The sequence below is a fragment of the Pygoscelis adeliae genome, unplaced genomic scaffold (genome assembly GCF_000699105.1).
Source record: "Pygoscelis adeliae isolate BGI_AS28 unplaced genomic scaffold, ASM69910v1 Scaffold161, whole genome shotgun sequence".
NCBI classification, from domain to species: Eukaryota; Metazoa; Chordata; class Aves; order Sphenisciformes; family Spheniscidae; genus Pygoscelis; species Pygoscelis adeliae.
Window position 1 is genome coordinate 554937 of NW_008824061.1, and position 17383 is coordinate 572319.

The window sequence follows — 17383 nt, forward strand, 5'->3', positions numbered from 1 at the left end:
GGTGGTTTCAGGATGCCCTGGTAATAATCTTGCCTCTCCACTTATTTGCTCTGACTTTAGTCAAGTCTTGTCCCTTTACTGTGCTTCTGATGTGCAGTCAGGTTTGTTTTATTTGTCTGTTGAGACTGTAAATGCTTGACAGGCACTATCCTTTTTTGTGTCTGTGTATGGGACTTAGTGCTTTCAGTCCAAATTCCAGTCACTCCTTCAGGGTATTACTGAGCTGGAAATGATCTAGTAGCAGTTATGATATATAAAGGAGCTGAATGTGACCATCTAGGGAAGTATCCCCCCCTTCAGGGGACATGTCTTTAGAGAGTCTGTTAATGGTTTACATGTTTCTGTAATGTCTAGTTACAAGCTCTCTAAAGCTGAGAGAAATCTGGAGGCAGTGCGTTGATCTTATTAATGCATGAAAGAAGGGAGCATGGAAAACAATGAGGAACTGGGCAAAGCTGGACACCTCTAGCTTCCAGAACTGCTGCAAGGCTCAGACCTCTTCACTCGGGTAGCCTGAGGCCGGTTAGAGGTGGCTGTGGCTCATTCTAACCAGTAGTGGTTTATAAAGCTCTGTACGGGGCTCAGCTCCTCGTTGCAGATGTGCTGCCTCCCTTCAGTGTCTTTAGAGCTGCAGCACACAGTTATGCTGTGGCAGCCTGAACTCGCTGGTCAACTATTATTGATTATCTTGAATTACTGCCTGTTAAATCATACTAAGAAATTATAGTGTAGTTACAGATGCTAACGCAGATGTGTTGCATCTGAGCCTAAACCATGCGGATGGAGCTACATGCAGATGGAGCCACAAGCAGAAAGGTGTAAACCTGATATTGTCCACATTAGAGAGTGAGGACTGCAGAGAGCTAAGCAGGTATGTAGCTTTACTTGTGCAAAAGTTAGTGTTGATCTCAGACTAATGGGATCAAAACACAGTTTTTCTTAAATATGTATGGTCCAGAGATGCTGCACTAAAGAGTATTGGCCTATGCTCTGCAGTGCAGATTAAACCACATTACTACAGTGACTTCTTCTGGACTCTCAAGCGAAGAAGTGACTATGGGTTGTTTTTTGGTGTGTCACAGACTTTCTTGCTAGAGGAGGGTGTGTGCAGGTGCATACTGTGTCAACATGCTCTGTTGAAGGAGCATTCTTGAGTTGCCAGGAGACCTTTAGCTGGATTCCTGTTCTGGCTTTTCAAATGATAATCCAGTCTCAATTTCAGAAGATCCAGTGACAGACAGCTTAGCTTGTACAACACAGAAGGCAGGGAGGAAAATGTGAGAGCTTCTCTACTTTTGCTCTTGGCTCTCAGTTCCCCCAGAGTTTGGAGCTCAGCTGGGCCTGAAGCTGCACCTCTCCCAGGAGTGAGTTGCCACCGATGCTCCTGGCTCCTGCAGCAGGGTAAGGTCGCATGTGCCACAGGGCCTGTGCTGAGCAGATGCAAAAAGCTGCTTCTCTGGGCAGAGGAAGTCAGGGAGGGAACCAAATGGATCTGAGTTGCAATGCCAAACTTCTGGCTGTTCTGAGGTTTGAATTTTGGGTTTGGTTCCAAATGTAGAAATGCTTTTTTAAGAAGTAAGTCTGAAAAGACTGAACTACCGTGTTTTTAAAGCTACCATGCATGTCCCCGTAGGGTTACTTCTGTCATTGCTGCCCTGTGTGACCTGGGTGTGAAAATGTACAGTGGAAAGGTGGCAAGGTATGGGCAGGAATTTTCTGGTGGTTGGGGGCTGTGGTGCCTCTTTTTAGAAATGAAGTTGAAGATGCTTTGAAAGGTAACAGATTTGATAAATGATTGCACGCTATTTAAAATGCAATTAAAAGCCATATGAAGAGTCTCAATTTAAGGCATCCTCAATCACCAGTCACTCCTGGAAAGTAAGTAATGTTTCATCTCATTAGCAGTGCGTGCAGAGATAGAGCTATATAACTGAGCCTGGAAAAGGGCCTGATACAAACCCCTGTATCGCTCCCTCCCCGAATCCAAAAAAAGCCAGAAAAATGTCTCTAATTAAAAGGTTCTTCAGCTGGCCGGTTGCTTGTATGTTCTGTAAAATAATAGATTCTTTCCATCTCTTCCTCTGACAGATCTCTTGCTACATGCTGTCAGTACCTCCCTTGCTGTCAGTACCTCCCTTCCTTTGCTTGCTAAGATGCTTAATACTGGAGAACCAAAAACCCATTTTCCTGTTTGAGAAGGCTCCTACAGCAGCTGAAATTAATAAAAGTGAAGAGAATGTAAACCTAAACTCATAGAGCTTCCACAGCTGGGTAAAAGCTTAGGGTCCATGAATTCTGAAGTGTATTTTGTCCATGTGTTTTGAGCTTCTAGTAGTTACACTGCACAAAGCAAAACAGACCCTGAAAGCCCTGGATTTCCATGGTTAGTGTGGAGGCTTCTGCTCAGACCAGCACCTAGAGGTGACAAGCATCCGTTGCAGGAAGGAGATCCATTTCATGTTCTGTCCAGCCCTGTGGGATGTGATAAGGTGTTGCAGACCTGTGTGGATCTCAGAGTCAGTAGAGGGTAGAGTGGGTTCCAGACCGTTGCCCTGCTGATTCAGAGCCTCGTGTTTAATTGGAGTCATTTCTTCAGGCCAGGTCGGAACTAGGAGTTGATGGTTACTCCAAAATAGAGGGAAAAGGATCAGCTCCAGCTGATCCGGCACATTCTTCATCTTCCATGAAGAGCTGAGGGTTGTGCTGTTTCAGATGACTAACAGGCTCACATGGACTGATTGCAGAAGCCAAAGCTCACGTGAGCGTACAGTGAGGATGCTCCAGTTTTGTTTCTAGTCATTTATGTCTTCTGGTGCTTTGGAAACATCTTTGCGGGTCTCAGCTACTATGGAGCCTTATGAAGGAGACGGATTTAAGTCTAAAAATTCAAGGGCTCTAGAGACTGAAGTCAGCCTCTAAGGGAAATGCAGTTTTCCTCAGCTTAAAATAACTTTATTTATAATGTCCTTTACTCTCCAAGGTCTCTTTCAAGGGTCTGCCTGGGTTGCATTTTGACTTGTGTAGAGTAAAGCTCCTGTGTGGAAGGAGGGCCAGGAAATTCAGGGAAGGCAGTTTGGGGCAGGCAGAGGAGAGGAAGGGAAGGGGGAAATGCTGATAAGGGTGACGAACAGTTTCACCTTCAGGAGTGATGAACTGTGGGAGAGTTGGCTGCATCGAGGGTCTGGCACAGCTTCAGCATGCACACGTGGGGATGGATCAGCTGAGAAATGACTGCATTTATTCAATGAATTTACATGAGGTGCCTGCGTTGCCAGAAAGGGACGGGCTCCCTCCCCCTCCAAAACGTCAGCGGCTCCTTGCAGGAATGGCAGGAGTGAAGCAGCAGGCTCAGCAGAGGGACTGGGCTGGGAATTTTTCAGCAGAGCCTTTCCTGTGAAGGCTGCTGCATTAGGCACCCACACACAGCGTGGGGTTCAACTTGCCTCTTCTCTTCCTGGGATCTGGCTCTTATAAACTGAATTAATAAATGGTTACACATAGCCAGCCTGCTGCTGGCTGCTTTATAGGCTGCTTCTGCCTCTAGCCAAACTCCCCCTCCCCTTCTCCCCCAGGCCTCCATCTCTAGAAATCCACCAGCAGCTTCTTACACATCTGATTTGAGGTACCAGCTTCTGCTCTGTAGTTGCGTTTCCCTTAAGAACAGTGCCTATATGCAGGGTGTAGGGCAGGAAGCATTGTTTTACAATAAGTGTAAGGGACAGAAGAGGAGGAATAGGTCTGTACCGAAAGGTTGGAGCCACAAATGCTTTCACAGCATGTGGTGAGAGGCCTGGGGCTTGAGGTGGGGAGTCCCAAGGCACCTCATGCATCCTTTGGGCTCCCTCAAAGTATACCATGCTCTGCAAAACAAACTCCACTTGCTTCAATGCTCTTATTCCTGGCCCTGAGGAAGTGTCCTGTCCACAAACCTATGGCACACAGGAGTCAAAGAGCTTGTTAAGAAAACATGCTGAAGAGGTTAAATTACTTATTCCTTAACCCTGCTGGGTTATTAACAAGGTGACTGTTAAATAGGCTGCCCAGGCCTGTGATTGGGGTGCGTTATTCTAAAGGGCCCCCCAGGGGCTGTTCGCAGCTCAACCTATTTAGCCAGAGACAACTGGTCCACATTGGGAACGAGTGGGGGTCCTGCAGCTGATGCTCTGCTCCCTCAGCTTCCAGAGCAAAAGAGCGTTTGAAAGAAATCCATCTCCCCAAATCCTTCCAAAAAAATATAAATAATACACAATAAACAGTGAATATTTAATCTTAAAATGGGATTTCTTTAAATAAGGATTGGATTCTTCACTTTAAGCCTGGTTATAGCTGTGGCCTTGCTGCATGGTCCAGGGTCCTGCAGGATGTGAGCTGAGCTGATGCTCCATGGGGTTTGGGCTCCATGTGAGTGTGCATGTTCTACCCCCAATAGCCACGTTTTGTGGGAAATGCTGAGGCATGAGGTGCTGTGATAAATACCAGCTTGGCGGAGGAATGCTGGCCAGCCCATAGTACAGCAGAGATGCTTCAGTCTTAAACTTTCATTCCTGAGAGCTGCCAGAGTGACAGAGCCTGTCCCCAGTGGCACACCACAGTCCCCACCTTGGAGCGATGCTCCCGCTGTAGGGGCCTCATGGGACACACAGAGCTGCTCACGCAAAGTCTGTGCTATGAAAATAATTCCCTGGCTGCTCTGAATTAATTCCTTTTTTTTTTTAGCTAAAAAGTTGCATCTGAATAGGAAAAAAAATAAAAATCATCCCATCATGTTTTTAATGTGTGATGGAGAATCCATGACAGCTTTTACTGTCCTGCATTCAGCCTTACTGACAGGTATCAGCACTGGTAACACTGTCAACATCAGCATTAACTGATAAGAGTTAACCATCATAAACACGCATTGTTTTAAGCCTGAGTTTGTCTGGTTTTGTATTGCCTCTTGTTAGACTGGATTTGCTAAAGGACAGAGCTCTTCGATCAAATTTCTGTTCCTTATGTAGGTACTTGCAAACTGTGATCAGATTGTCCTATTAACCTTCTCCCTTCATTAAGGAGAACAGATGGTGCTTCTGGAGCCTTTCTCTAAGCTGAGCTTTTGGTCCTTTAATCATCCTCTTGGTTCTTTGCACTGAATCCAGTTTTTCAATATCCTTTTTGAATTGCAAGCATTAAAACTTACCATATTTTTGACAGTATTAACATCAAATGCCACACACTGACTTTTTTTTTTTTCTTTTTCATTTGAGCATCCAAAGCCTCTCTGAGCTCTCCTGACCACAGGACCATTCCAGCACAGTGTGCTCAGCTGCTGTTTTCCCACGTTGACCGGGAAGTTCCTGCCAAAATCAATGGCTTCACAGGATGGTGTTCCCATCGTTGTGTTGCGGTGTGTGTGGCAGTACTGAAGTCTATACTGTATTCTTTGGTGCAGCTTATTTAGCCACGTAGATCTGTTGGTCTCTCCTCAGTTATTCAGCAGTCCCACACTTTGTCATCTCAGGCTTGATAAGTAATGATTTTAGGCTTTCTTCCACTCATTAACCTATGTGTTTACACCACAGGGCCAAGGACCGGCCTCTGCCAAGTCCTCAGTAGGAACATACGTGTATACCTGTGACTAAATAGTCACCACTGCATGAGATGATTTTCATCATTAATGCATGTCATATTATTTCCTCATCTTAATCAAATCATCATGTAGTGTGAAGCTAAATTCTGTATGGAAAATCAACAATGTCATTTTAATGATAAAAGAGTAAAATAATGTGAAGTAAAAATTTAATTGTTATTTTATATATTTATTTTTTTTAAAGTCAATAATACTAGATACTCCCTGTTCTGGAGAATTTCCAGTTTATACAGATTAATTTTATCGCTCTCTTAGTTTACTGGAGATCATTGTTAGGATTTTCTATTTACCTTTTAAAATACTTAGCACATCAGCAGGTTTTGTTCCAGCCATTGCGACTTCCATGTGCCCAAGATGTGTTTAAAACAGTAATACAGAGTGTTTCAGGATGTTCTTTTAAAACTGTGGTGCAAGTCATCCAAACCTGCTGAATTTAGGTTCTGCTTAATTAGCTTCAGTTTAAGGTTCTGCTTAGTCGGTAGTAGAATGAGGAGCACAGAACTGATGATACAACATGTGCAGAGACCACCTAACTACTGTCCCCATGCAACGAAAAGTGTTAAAAACTGCTTGTAACTTTTTAACCCCTACCATGTAGAAATGATTGAAATAGCATCGGAGTATTCTTTAATTGCCTCAAAACGCATCTATATAGTTCTTAATTTTACTAGCTAGATTCACCCCTGTGCCTTTATTTATAAACTTCCAGTTCCTAGCTTTTGGCTCCTTGTCATCACCTTTCCCTTTCTCCAGGGTGATACGTGTTTAATCCTGTGCTCCTAAGTGGCTCAGTGTTGGACACAGCACTTTTGAGTTAGTACATTGTCATCTGGATGGTGGTGTTAACGTTTGGAGGGCATTTCGGTAACAGCCATATGGGGCTTTCAGTTTTTCCATGCTGAAATCCACTGCAATATCACAGTTTTTATTCTTACTCCGTTCTCGGTGGTTAAAGAACAAGAGTAAAATCTCAACTTTATCTTTCTCTGAGCTCTCATTGACTCAAGGACAGGAAATGCTGAGAGTTGCTCCATTTCTTTTCTACTTTACCCAAACAGGTTAAACCCACTGATTTCTCCATATTCCTGTTGTGTGACTGTCTGCTAGGATGCAGCACTGAGTAGTGGAGTTTTCACAAATGAGCGATCCTGCCTCCTCTGATGTGTTGTAGTCCTACTTCTGCTGTGCAGACAGATAAAGCAAATTAACCTAATAATAGGAGACATGCAGAGAAGAAACAAATCCTGAGGTTTATTTGCTTCAGTTTTTTTTTCCTCGGGTATCAATGTGTTTGCTGTTGGTTTCTCACTTGTCTGGCCAAACCCAGAAGAAAAGAGCTTTCTTTTGCGAAGACATACATCCCACTTCTGAAACTTGATGCATTACTGCACAAAGTCAATGTCCTCTGTGCCCTGCAGGGTTCCCTGGTTGAGCACTTGTGAGCTGACAAAGATACTTTTGAAGAACAGCAAGGAGTTCTCTTCCAGTGAACTGCTCAGATGTGGCTGTATGGGGTGAAGCACTGCTATTAGTCCCTCGGGATATTTGCCAGCCAACTTCAGAAGCCCTGAAATTTGCATCTTGTCTTGGATCTGGGAGGACAGCAGGCCATCCTGTTGTTCTCTTGCCTCCCTGAAGAACACTTTCCATCCAAGGTTCAAAAGCTGTCAGTGTAGAGGGCTTGTGAGGATGAAAATCCCTCCCAAATGCATGCATTATGAAAGCACCATTCATAGTTAATAGCTAAAACCAGATTTTTTTAACACTTTCACAAGGCCAGAATAGTGTATTCTTCCTAAAATGTGTAGCTTGAGCTCACCTGTATGCATATGTTAGTGTGGTGCATGGTATAAAAATCAGCTAATCCATAGCATCTACCAAGTGCTCAGCCTTCGGGGGCAGAGGAGCAAATGCAAAGCAATTCAGGCAAGCTCAGCCTTCTTTCACTGATAGCTGAACGGATTCAAGTTGTCTTGTATTGGGCTTGAGCTCAGGGTGTCCTCAGCTCGGTGTAAGCAGGGTTCCTTGATTATCTTGCTGCCTTGTTGTGCCTTATTTGTTTCGATCTCATTCTTTGAGAAGAGAAGGAATTCTTTGATGGTTTGTGTGGCACTCAATTAGTGGGATTTTTATAACAAGAATCAGCTGATTTGTAGAAACAAATGGAGAAAATATTTTTAAAAGGCTTCCTTTGAGAAAACAGTGTCTGAGTGTTATGAATGACCTTGATATCAAAACAACAGATACATCACACGGCTTCTAAGTTAGCCTTTCTGAAATCTCATCCATACTCTGTATTTGAAGTAGTTCTTTTAAGGATTATCTCCTCCACCTTCGGCCTCTCCCCTTCATAATTGAAAGTTTGTACAGCAGCCATGTGATTTCAATATGGGGAGCTGGCGAATGTGTCGTCTTTCTCTCCCTGTGCTGTGACGTGGTGGGAATGAAGATGTGTGTTGTTACACCAGATAACTGTGCAAAGACTGTTAATGTGAACAGCCGTGTTGCCAGACAAAACAAGTGTTCAAAGTCGCATGGGATTTTTCCCTATCGTTTTGCCCCTTTCACCTGAACTGGGCAGAACTGAGATGAGATGAGCTCAGTAATAAGGTGTATCTGCTTTAACCTGCTCGGTGTTGCAGAAGGTTAGCTGTAAGTCTGAACGTCCCAGGCTTGGAAATTTGAGCGCTTGCATGTGACAACTGGTAGGTCTCTGTGGGGTGGTTAGTTCTGTATTATCAGTATGTATGCTTTCAACCTGCAGTCTGCTGTATTGTAGCTTTTAATCAGTACATATATATGGAATGAAATATGGCCCTTGTCAATGCTGCTAGTAAGGTGCACTCGCAAGTCGGAACCCTTGAGAGTAACTGCAGGTGTCACCGAGCGCATGCTGTACCTGCAAAAGGGAAGATGTCCTTTGGAAAACAGTCTCAGATTATGGGTGGTTAGGAACCGATGCTTTAAATTGTGGTCTAGTGCAGGTGGGAGTCACAAACAGCATTTTTCTCTCCTTTTGCTCTTCACTGTTTTTTCTGTATTGTAAGTCTGCTTCATCTGAATATGCCCTAAACATCTTAAGCAGTAACGGAGAGGGTAGGTACAACTGTTCTGTCTCCTAGCCATGGACTGGAGGTACTGAGTCTTTATTAGTTGGAGCAGTGTGGCAGGATCTTTTCTTTCCCTGAACAGTAGCATGCACAGTAGTATGCCGTTGGAATCTCTTCTTCTACCAAAGACATAGCTGCAAGCTTTAAACTTAATGTAGCAAACCCAAGACTTTAAAAGATTCTTTAGAGGTCTCGTTTGTTATTGAAGATGATGCCTCTGGTGTATGGTGGTTTCTGAGAGATGGCTACAGTCTGCTTTGGAGAAAGTACTCTGTGCCCATGAGCAAGTCTGTCTCACACACTGTTAGCTGTGGGGTGTGAATTCATTGCAGGGTAGATATTATTTAAGTCATCTCAGAAATGACTTATGGTGAATTATCTTGACTCAAGATCACCTTCAAGAGCTGTATTTTTGCCATGCTTAATGCTATGTTTGAGGTCAGATTTTTAGGATGTTTCCTGCTGGAGCTGACAGCTGCCCCTGTGAGCAGGGTGGAGGCTGTGTTGTTGTGTACAGGACGTGCCTGTTGTTGTGTACAGGACAGGAGGACGTCCCCCTCCCCAGCTGGCACGGGGCTGCCGCCTGCCTTCAGCGGGGAGCAGGAACGCTTGTTCCTGGGGTTCAGTCTCAAAGCTGCTGTGTGCTTGGTGTCAGAAAGCTGCCCAACGATGAGGTGTAAAGGACTCCGTCGCTGGAGCAGCTATCAGGTCCAAGGACGTGTCCTGTCAGCAGAGCAGCTGACTTTGGGGGTGACGCAGGTTTTTAATCCCCTGGATAGAGCCGGTGTCTCCGAGCATCACCAGGGCTCTTGCTGCAGACCTGTGCTGACTATGGCCAGGAAAGTTTACTCCTGTGTCTTCTGTTTCCGCTGTGCTTCTAAATCATTGATACCACAGGGTGATGTTGGAGCTGAGATCCTGGTCTGAGATTGTTCTGGGAAATGGCTCAGGGAGGAAATTCAGGCATACCCTTGAGCTCCTCCACAGAGGGACGTGGGCTCACCTGTGGGAGGTGATGTGGTGGTGGCTGCATCTGTCCCTGGGCAGCTGCGCTTGTCAAGGGGTATGTGGATGGCGTTAACGAACTCTGTGGATCCTGAATTCCCTGAGTGTTGTTAAATAGAAATCATGGGTTCGGGAAACCCTGAAAAGTGGAAAATGATCAGTGAATATGAGAATATTAGGGGCAAGTAGTTAATATTTATGGTGTGTACCTAGATACCTTTCCCTGGCTCTCTGCTAACACCCTGTAGGAGACAGGATACTGGTCCATGCAGCCCATCTTTATGTTGAGAATGGAGAAATCTAAAAAAACTGGAGTTGTTTGTGATGGTTCACACTTTCTGTTAAACGTCATGTTCCTCATGTGGTAATCATTAAATCAAATACCCTGATGCCAGCTCTGTATTTTTATTTTAAGTATACCGATATCTCAGTTCCTTCTCAGTGTCTCTCCTCTTTTGTTCCAAAAGAGACTTCTTGGCGTAAAAGACAAAATGTATTTGTTCTCATTGTTAATAAACATCCAGTTATGGTCAATGACAGGACGATCAATCAGTGCAGCAACGCACTGAATATGCCGAGGCCACTTCTCAGATATGTGATGCTGCAGTTCACTGTGGGCCGAGCACGAATTCCTCATGGGTATATTGTTTTCTGCTGTCCAGTTCAGTGAAAACTAATTACAGAAGATGATAAAGGGAACTTTTTTGCAAGCTACACATGCTGTGAGCAGAGATGAACGGAAAAAGGATTTTGAAAATACCTGAGTCCTCATTTTGGAAAAGGTGGGAAAAATGATGTTGGTTAATTCATCCCTGGTGGGATTCTGCTCCTACGGAGTTAATCACAAGACAGATTTGTCCGTATAGTGTGATATTTCTGTAACAGCGCAAACTTGCTTATTTAGAGGATAGAAAAACTTTTACAGCTTAGCTATTAAAGCGGTGAGAACCAACCTGGCTGCACTATGGAAGAGATGTGCTAATGTGATTTCAATGTGAAATGGTCCCAGACACTGCTCCATGAAAATATTTTAATATTTTGAAACAGTTTCTGCTTTTAGGATTTGGGAGGAAAGGGTGAAATTTTTTCACCTCGGTTCCCCTTTCTTTCCTTTTTTCAGTTGAACTAGACTGTAGGAGAAATTAAACCGTTTTGCTTGAATTGACAGAGCCAAATCTCTCTTCCATTTTGTAATAGACTTTTTCTTGTTGTTTGGAGTAATTACATTAATTTATCTTTGTCTCCAATCTAAGAATATTCTCCTGCCCTCATCGCTGTAGATGAACATAGGTCCTGGAGTCTGTGTCTGTTTTTCAGCTTTTTCCCCTATGGGCAGACTTAGCATCAATAGGGCTTTCTTCCCCTGTGCTACTTTGATCCACACACAGGTAATGATATCTAGGGCTCACCTCCCTTATAAAGTGGAGCTTTTCTCTTCACAGAGAAGAATCCAAAGAATTACTCATAGTAGGGAAATAAATTCAGTGTGGACTTTCATGTCTAATTTCTTTTCAGCTGTGCAAATTGTTATCCTAGCAAAATTGAAGTGAATATAATTTGTCCTTAAAAACAATTACTTTAATTATTTTCTGTTGTGCTGCACTCTGCTGATGGCATATGTGACCAGTGAGACTTATTTTAAATATGTATGCTTTTAATATCAGCTCAAAAAGAAAGATATCTCAGCTGGAAAAAAATAATGTAATGTAAAAAATTAGATTATTTTTTCCATCTGACCTTGCCTCTATTTAGTTATCTCTGCTTTTGATGTTGAAATTTACAGATTAATAATTGTAGCTGCTTGAGCAAAGTCAGGGCAGAGAACAATTACCAACTGCAAACAAATCCCTCTTCTGCTTTGCCCTCCCCTCGGTCGGAGTGCAGTGTCTATAGCCCTGTTACAACTGTACATGCGATTACTTACGTTCCTAATAACTCGGGGAAAACTAATTACTTTTTCAGGGCTGTTTGCTGCCAAAGGAGGGTTTCCCGTTATCTGGCGTAGCTGAGGTCTGCAGGGTATGTTTATACTGCATCATCGTGATGTCAGGCCCCAGTTTATTTTATCCGAGGTGCCTCCGGTGGCAGTAGCAGCCCGGCCCAAGCGGCGCAGAGGTCTGGTTAGGGCTACGCAGGTTTTTCAGGCCGGTTTTGCAGTATGTGCTGAATTTTCCTCAGTCCTTGCTAACCTGCTACCCATCCCTAGCTCGGTGCTTTGAAGCTAGCTGGTCTCGCTCTGATACATCGCAGTTGGGCGTTCAGTGCTGTGCGAGCGCACGTCCTTGCTGTGGCTGTGCAGTACAGCATGCTGTGACAATACCGGTGATGCCAAGCCTGCTTTATCCTCAGAGGTGTGTGCTTTGTTGTCATCGAGCTCTCAGCTCATCCCCTCCGGGCTACATTTGGCAAATACTCTTGTCTCGTTCAGGAACACTGACTATAAGATGGTCCAGTTTGTATGAGTAAGAGTCACTTGCAGGTGCTGGCATGCTGCGCCCAAGCTATGCTTTGGGTACTGCATGGATGATGTTTAGAGATTGAAGTCCAGAGATATTGCAGTTATTGAGGCCATGTAAGAGCTACAAAGGTCAAGTCCGTCAGACCCATAACAGCTGATTGCATGTGACCGTAAGCGTGACTTCTTGAAGGTGCTGTTGCAGACAGACCTTCCAGCGTGCAGCATGTTTCCGGAGTACATGCTGGTTTTGGAAACTAGACCTGAAACTGGCTTTGCCTGTAGGGTTTTGTAGTGGAACAGCCTGTTACAGCGTAACTACCTGAATTTTGGACTTGGAAAGGCTCTTAATCATCTCATAAATCTAATGAGTGCTGTAATTTTCTGAAAACTCGGGATTCAGTTTGGAGCTGAAGCCAAGTGTTCTTGGAGAAGATCTAAATCTGTTGGAGAAGGTGGAATCCTTGAGCTAGAAGGGTGATACAGAAGTGACACCTGTCCTCACTGTTGCTGACAAATTGAAGAGCTGTTCCCCGTGCTAAGCTGCTTTTATTTTGCATCTGTAGGTTTGAGGGTGCTTTTAACCCAGAGCACTGCTAACCAGATCAAAAGCATGACTGGGAAATTAGATGTTTAATTATTGCCTCATTAGATACATGGGAACCTGCTGTACAGAGCCTCCCTTCCCTGTCCCCAAAGGTGTTTCTAAAGCTCAAACCTTTAAATATTGGGGGTCTTCTGGCTACTTAAGGCATTTCTTAGAATTAAAGACCAACTGATTTGCCTGTGCAATTTGCAGCCCAGCTCTTTGTTCAAGGCTAGTGGAGTTTGAGAGCTGACTTTGTGCTCTATCCAAGCAGGGGTGAAACCCCTCTCTGAATAAGGGGAGTTCTCCCGAGTCTTTCATGCCTGCCTCGCTTCATATCTCTCTGGACTTCCATGACACTGAAATGACTGATAAATTGTGGCATTGTGAAGGTGTAGGTGCAACAAACTGCAGTGCTCTTTGAGAAGCTTTCCTGTGAAGTGGTAGTGAAAAGGAGTTATATGGCTATTGCTCCTCTGTGCACACTAGATACAATTGCCACTACACCACAGATAGCTGCAGTGCTGCTATAATTAGCTGATGACATGGTGAGTGCTGGTGAAATAAACTTTCCTTGGGAATACCAGCTACTTACCCTAACACATATTACCTTTTAAAAAGACATCATAAAAAGGGTTTACTCAGTCACAAGTAGCACTATTTTACAGGCTCTGTATGTGAAAGGATTTCCATTTTCTAATCTTGTGATACATCCAACTAACCACCTCACTAATAGAGCAGAAGGGAGTTAAAGCAGTGAATTTAAAATACCCTTTAAAACGAATTTTGTCTGATCAGTCATTCCAGGAGCTGGATTTTGCCATATGCCCATGTTCCTGTTCCTACCAGCAACCTGTGGGATCTCACATAGATGTGGTTTTGCATCACGTCATATCCTGTCACAACATATGACCCTTCTCTCTACCCAGTCCTATCATTGACTTCATTGTTGCTTCTTCATGCAAGTGTGAATGGCTCGACACGGAGCCATTGCAGATGGGGACATCATCCCCTTGGAGATGGAGACAGAGCCCGAACAGAAGGATGCCCCCTCTCCTCAGCTACTGCCAGCCAAGCCATTAGAGGAGGTACAACCATTTTTCTTTGCCCCTCTATTTGCTCTGAGTTTGCCTGCACTATTTCAGTGCAGCTGATCCCTGTGCAGAGCACGCAGCCCTGTCCTGCCTGCATCTTGCCTCGTGCTGTTGGCTGTGCAGGATTTTGGGGCTGTGGAAACGACCCAGCTTTGATGCTGGAGGGGAGGCAGAGGTGCTGGCACAGGGACTGTACATCAGTTGTGGAGGGCTGCTGGTTTGGGAGGATAGAAAGGCAATGTCAGCCCTGAGCATCACAGCACTACGCTCCGCAGGGCCTGGGAGGATTCCCTGTAGTCCTGCACTGTCCCACTTGCTCATCTGAGATGGGCCCTGGGCATGGGCAGCAGGAGCTCTGCCTGCCCCTTGCCTGGGTCTCTGAGTGCAGAAGTGAGCTTGGGCACACGACTTGGGTGGGAAGTCCCAGAAGTGCTCACAGGGCAGTTAGCGCAGCTACCTGCACCCAAAAAATACTTGCTATTTGCTTTGATCTACTTCAAAGGGTGTTTCTTATTGAAGAGATGAACATGTGAGAAACATCACTGTCCTGGTCAGAGGTCCCTTATCACATGCAATCAGGAGATAACACTACAGGTGGGGATCGAATCCCATCTCTGTCAGGAGCTGCTCGGTTCTCAGGCCTGTATTACACCCCCCTGTTTCTGTAGCTTCCGCAAGCCCCAGCAGAGGCAGGAACAGCGGGACACAGAGGTGCTCGTGTTGGCAGGCTGGTAAAACACTTGAGTAAACACTTGCTGCTTTGTATGGTCCAGGAAAATCTCCAATTTAAATGCTGCAGAAAAGATGCTAATGAAGCGAACCTAGCAGCCTCATTTACCCATGTGAAATCATTACCGGTGGATAATTCATTCTCCTGGAAAATACAATAGTAATGTAATATACAGAACGCAATACTACCCTCTAATAAGTCTGACAGGCAGATTGCAGTGCCTGTTTAGACTGTATTAGCTAGCCAGCAATTTCAAATGCTTTTATGTGCAGACCCCTGTTGCTCAACTTCTGGTCTTTGCTGGTTGAGCTAAACTAATTAAAGAAAAATGTACTATAGCTGGGAAGTCCAAAAAAAGCGAAAAACAACTTTTCTAAACAAAACCCTCCCGAACGAACAGCTTTCAGTTGTTTTTGCAGAACTGAAAGTCGCTTTGTTTTTCTTTAGGAACGGACAGGGCAATTATTCTGTTTAATAATTTTGTTCAGGATCTTGGGTTCATAAATGCGGACCTTTATTGCAGACTGCAGGCACTCAAAAAGGCTTGTATTACCTGGCTCTTTTGCTCTTACAACATGAGATGACGGTTCTGTTAAGACAAATGCAACTAGCCATTGTTTAGTGCGTGATATATGGTCTGTAGCATCTAAACACCAGCACTTCTGATGTGTGTTCAAGGCTTATCGTCGCTGAAGCTTGCAGTGCCTGGGGGCTGCCTCGACAGACTTCTTGGTGCATGTAACCTGCTAAGGGGTCTCCTATTTCTCCTTTGATGTGTGTGCAAAATGCTGCCTCTCTGCTTAGGCTTACACAAGCTGCCAGGCAGAGGACATTTGTGTCCTTGATGGCTGTGGTGGGAATATCTCCTGTTTCAGGTGCTGGAGTGCTGCTCAGGATCTGCTTTACTCCAGGCCGGCAAACATGTTAAGGGCTCTTGGGAGGAGTGTGTTGCCAGTAGAAGTAATGCCAGTTGTTGGAGAGCTGTATTTACAGGCTGCCAATCAGTTGAAGGTTTTACAAGTATGGGAGATAAACTAGTTGCAGACACTAAGGATGTCCCCTCCGCACTTACACAAGCTGCCCAGGGAGCAGATCTGGGCAAGGAGCACAGGTGGGGTTGGGATCTGCACTGAATTGCTCAGCAGAAGTACCATCCTGATGAACCTATTTGTGAAAGATGGTGATGGTCTTACTGGTGCACCCACATACCTACAGGAGTCCTTTCTGCACCCTATGCCAGTTTGTAGGTCAGAAAAGAAACGAAAAATCCTGATGTAATCTATTTCTATGAAGACTGCTTGTTTCCTTTTTGGATGTCTTGACCTGAAGAGCAGTTTATCTTTCTGCAGCAGTGAACTTGTGCTTTTGTATCTCTGGATTGCAAGCACTGCAGGTAGCTAGGACTGTCCTGATGCGTTCACTGTTCATCTGGGTTAAACCATCGCGGAAAGACTTGGGCAGGTTCAGGCTTTCCTTCAGTCTGTTTGAATTTGACTCGAGAAGCCCGTTCTGATCATCTCAATGGTGAAAATTGGTCCAGAGCAGGAAAACGTTTTGTCTGTGCGTGTAATGTAGAGCCAATAACTGGTTACTATCTTGAGCAGCGCTTGAAGTTGAACTTTAGAAGCTGCAGCGTTCAGCCCATTCATTCTGCAGCCCGACTTTGAAAGATGCATACCTGTTCGGTGTTCGAAGAAATATTGGCACAATGTGCTCTTGAATGCTGGCCCACTTCAATCACTGATGGAAAGATAAAACGCGTTTTGCTCTTGGCTGGCTTCCTTGCTTGCTGATACTAATAACATCACGAGCTCAGCGTTTCAGGGGTCATCTTGAAAGAAGCAGAGACCTGACCCCCCCCCAGTCCTGCCTTCCTGCTGCTGTTGCCGCTGCAGGGAAACATTGCCAGGTCAGAGACCAGCATTTGCACTTCAGCAAAGCGAGTGCCAGGTGATCGCAAGGGCTGCTACGCAGTGGGAGTCATGATCCAAAGCAGGGTGGTGGTGGTTCTCCTTCTGACTGACAGGTTTCTCCATGCACATCTCATCTTTTATTTTGCACTTGCGCTGAGGTCAGTCTGAAAAACCTGCAGGACTGCAGCTTTCACAACCACCTTTATAGGATCCAAGGCTGAGGAATGCCTGGTCATGTACGCGTATGTACATCTTTCTTGTCCTCTAGGAAGTTTTGTAGTCTTTTCATGGTTCTGTAGCACCCCAGGGAGCTTCTCTGTCTCTGCCAATTAATTTACTGTGGTTATTTCAATTTTGTTCACAAACTGCTTGGCAAAAACTCTTTAAAGCTAGACTTTTCACATTGAGGGAGAAAAACATGAAGCTGGTCTGGATCGCAAGTAACAGTAGGAGACATAATGCTTAGCCATAAAAACTGCATACATGCCTATAAGCTGATGCGTGGAAAACTCAAGTGCTTCCTCAGCTGCCTGCCACTATGAATGATAAAGATGATAGAAATGAACTTTAACTTGTTCATTAGTGTGAAAATCAGACTGCAAGGCCAGCTTTTACTATATCTCTCTTAGTAAGAATGGTTTTGGTACAAGTACTTCATGCCATTTTTTTTTTCTGCATGTCTTTGTCCAACATGAAAAAGTGAGGTGCTTTCTTCTAGTCCGACACTGGGAACTTGTGCTTTTAGCACTAATGATGGAGACTTTGGTTTTGCCTGAACACCCAAGCAAGACTGTAGAGAAGGGGCAACACATGTAGTGTCACCAGTGGGAAGTGTTCGTTCGTGCTGAAATAAGGTGATAATTC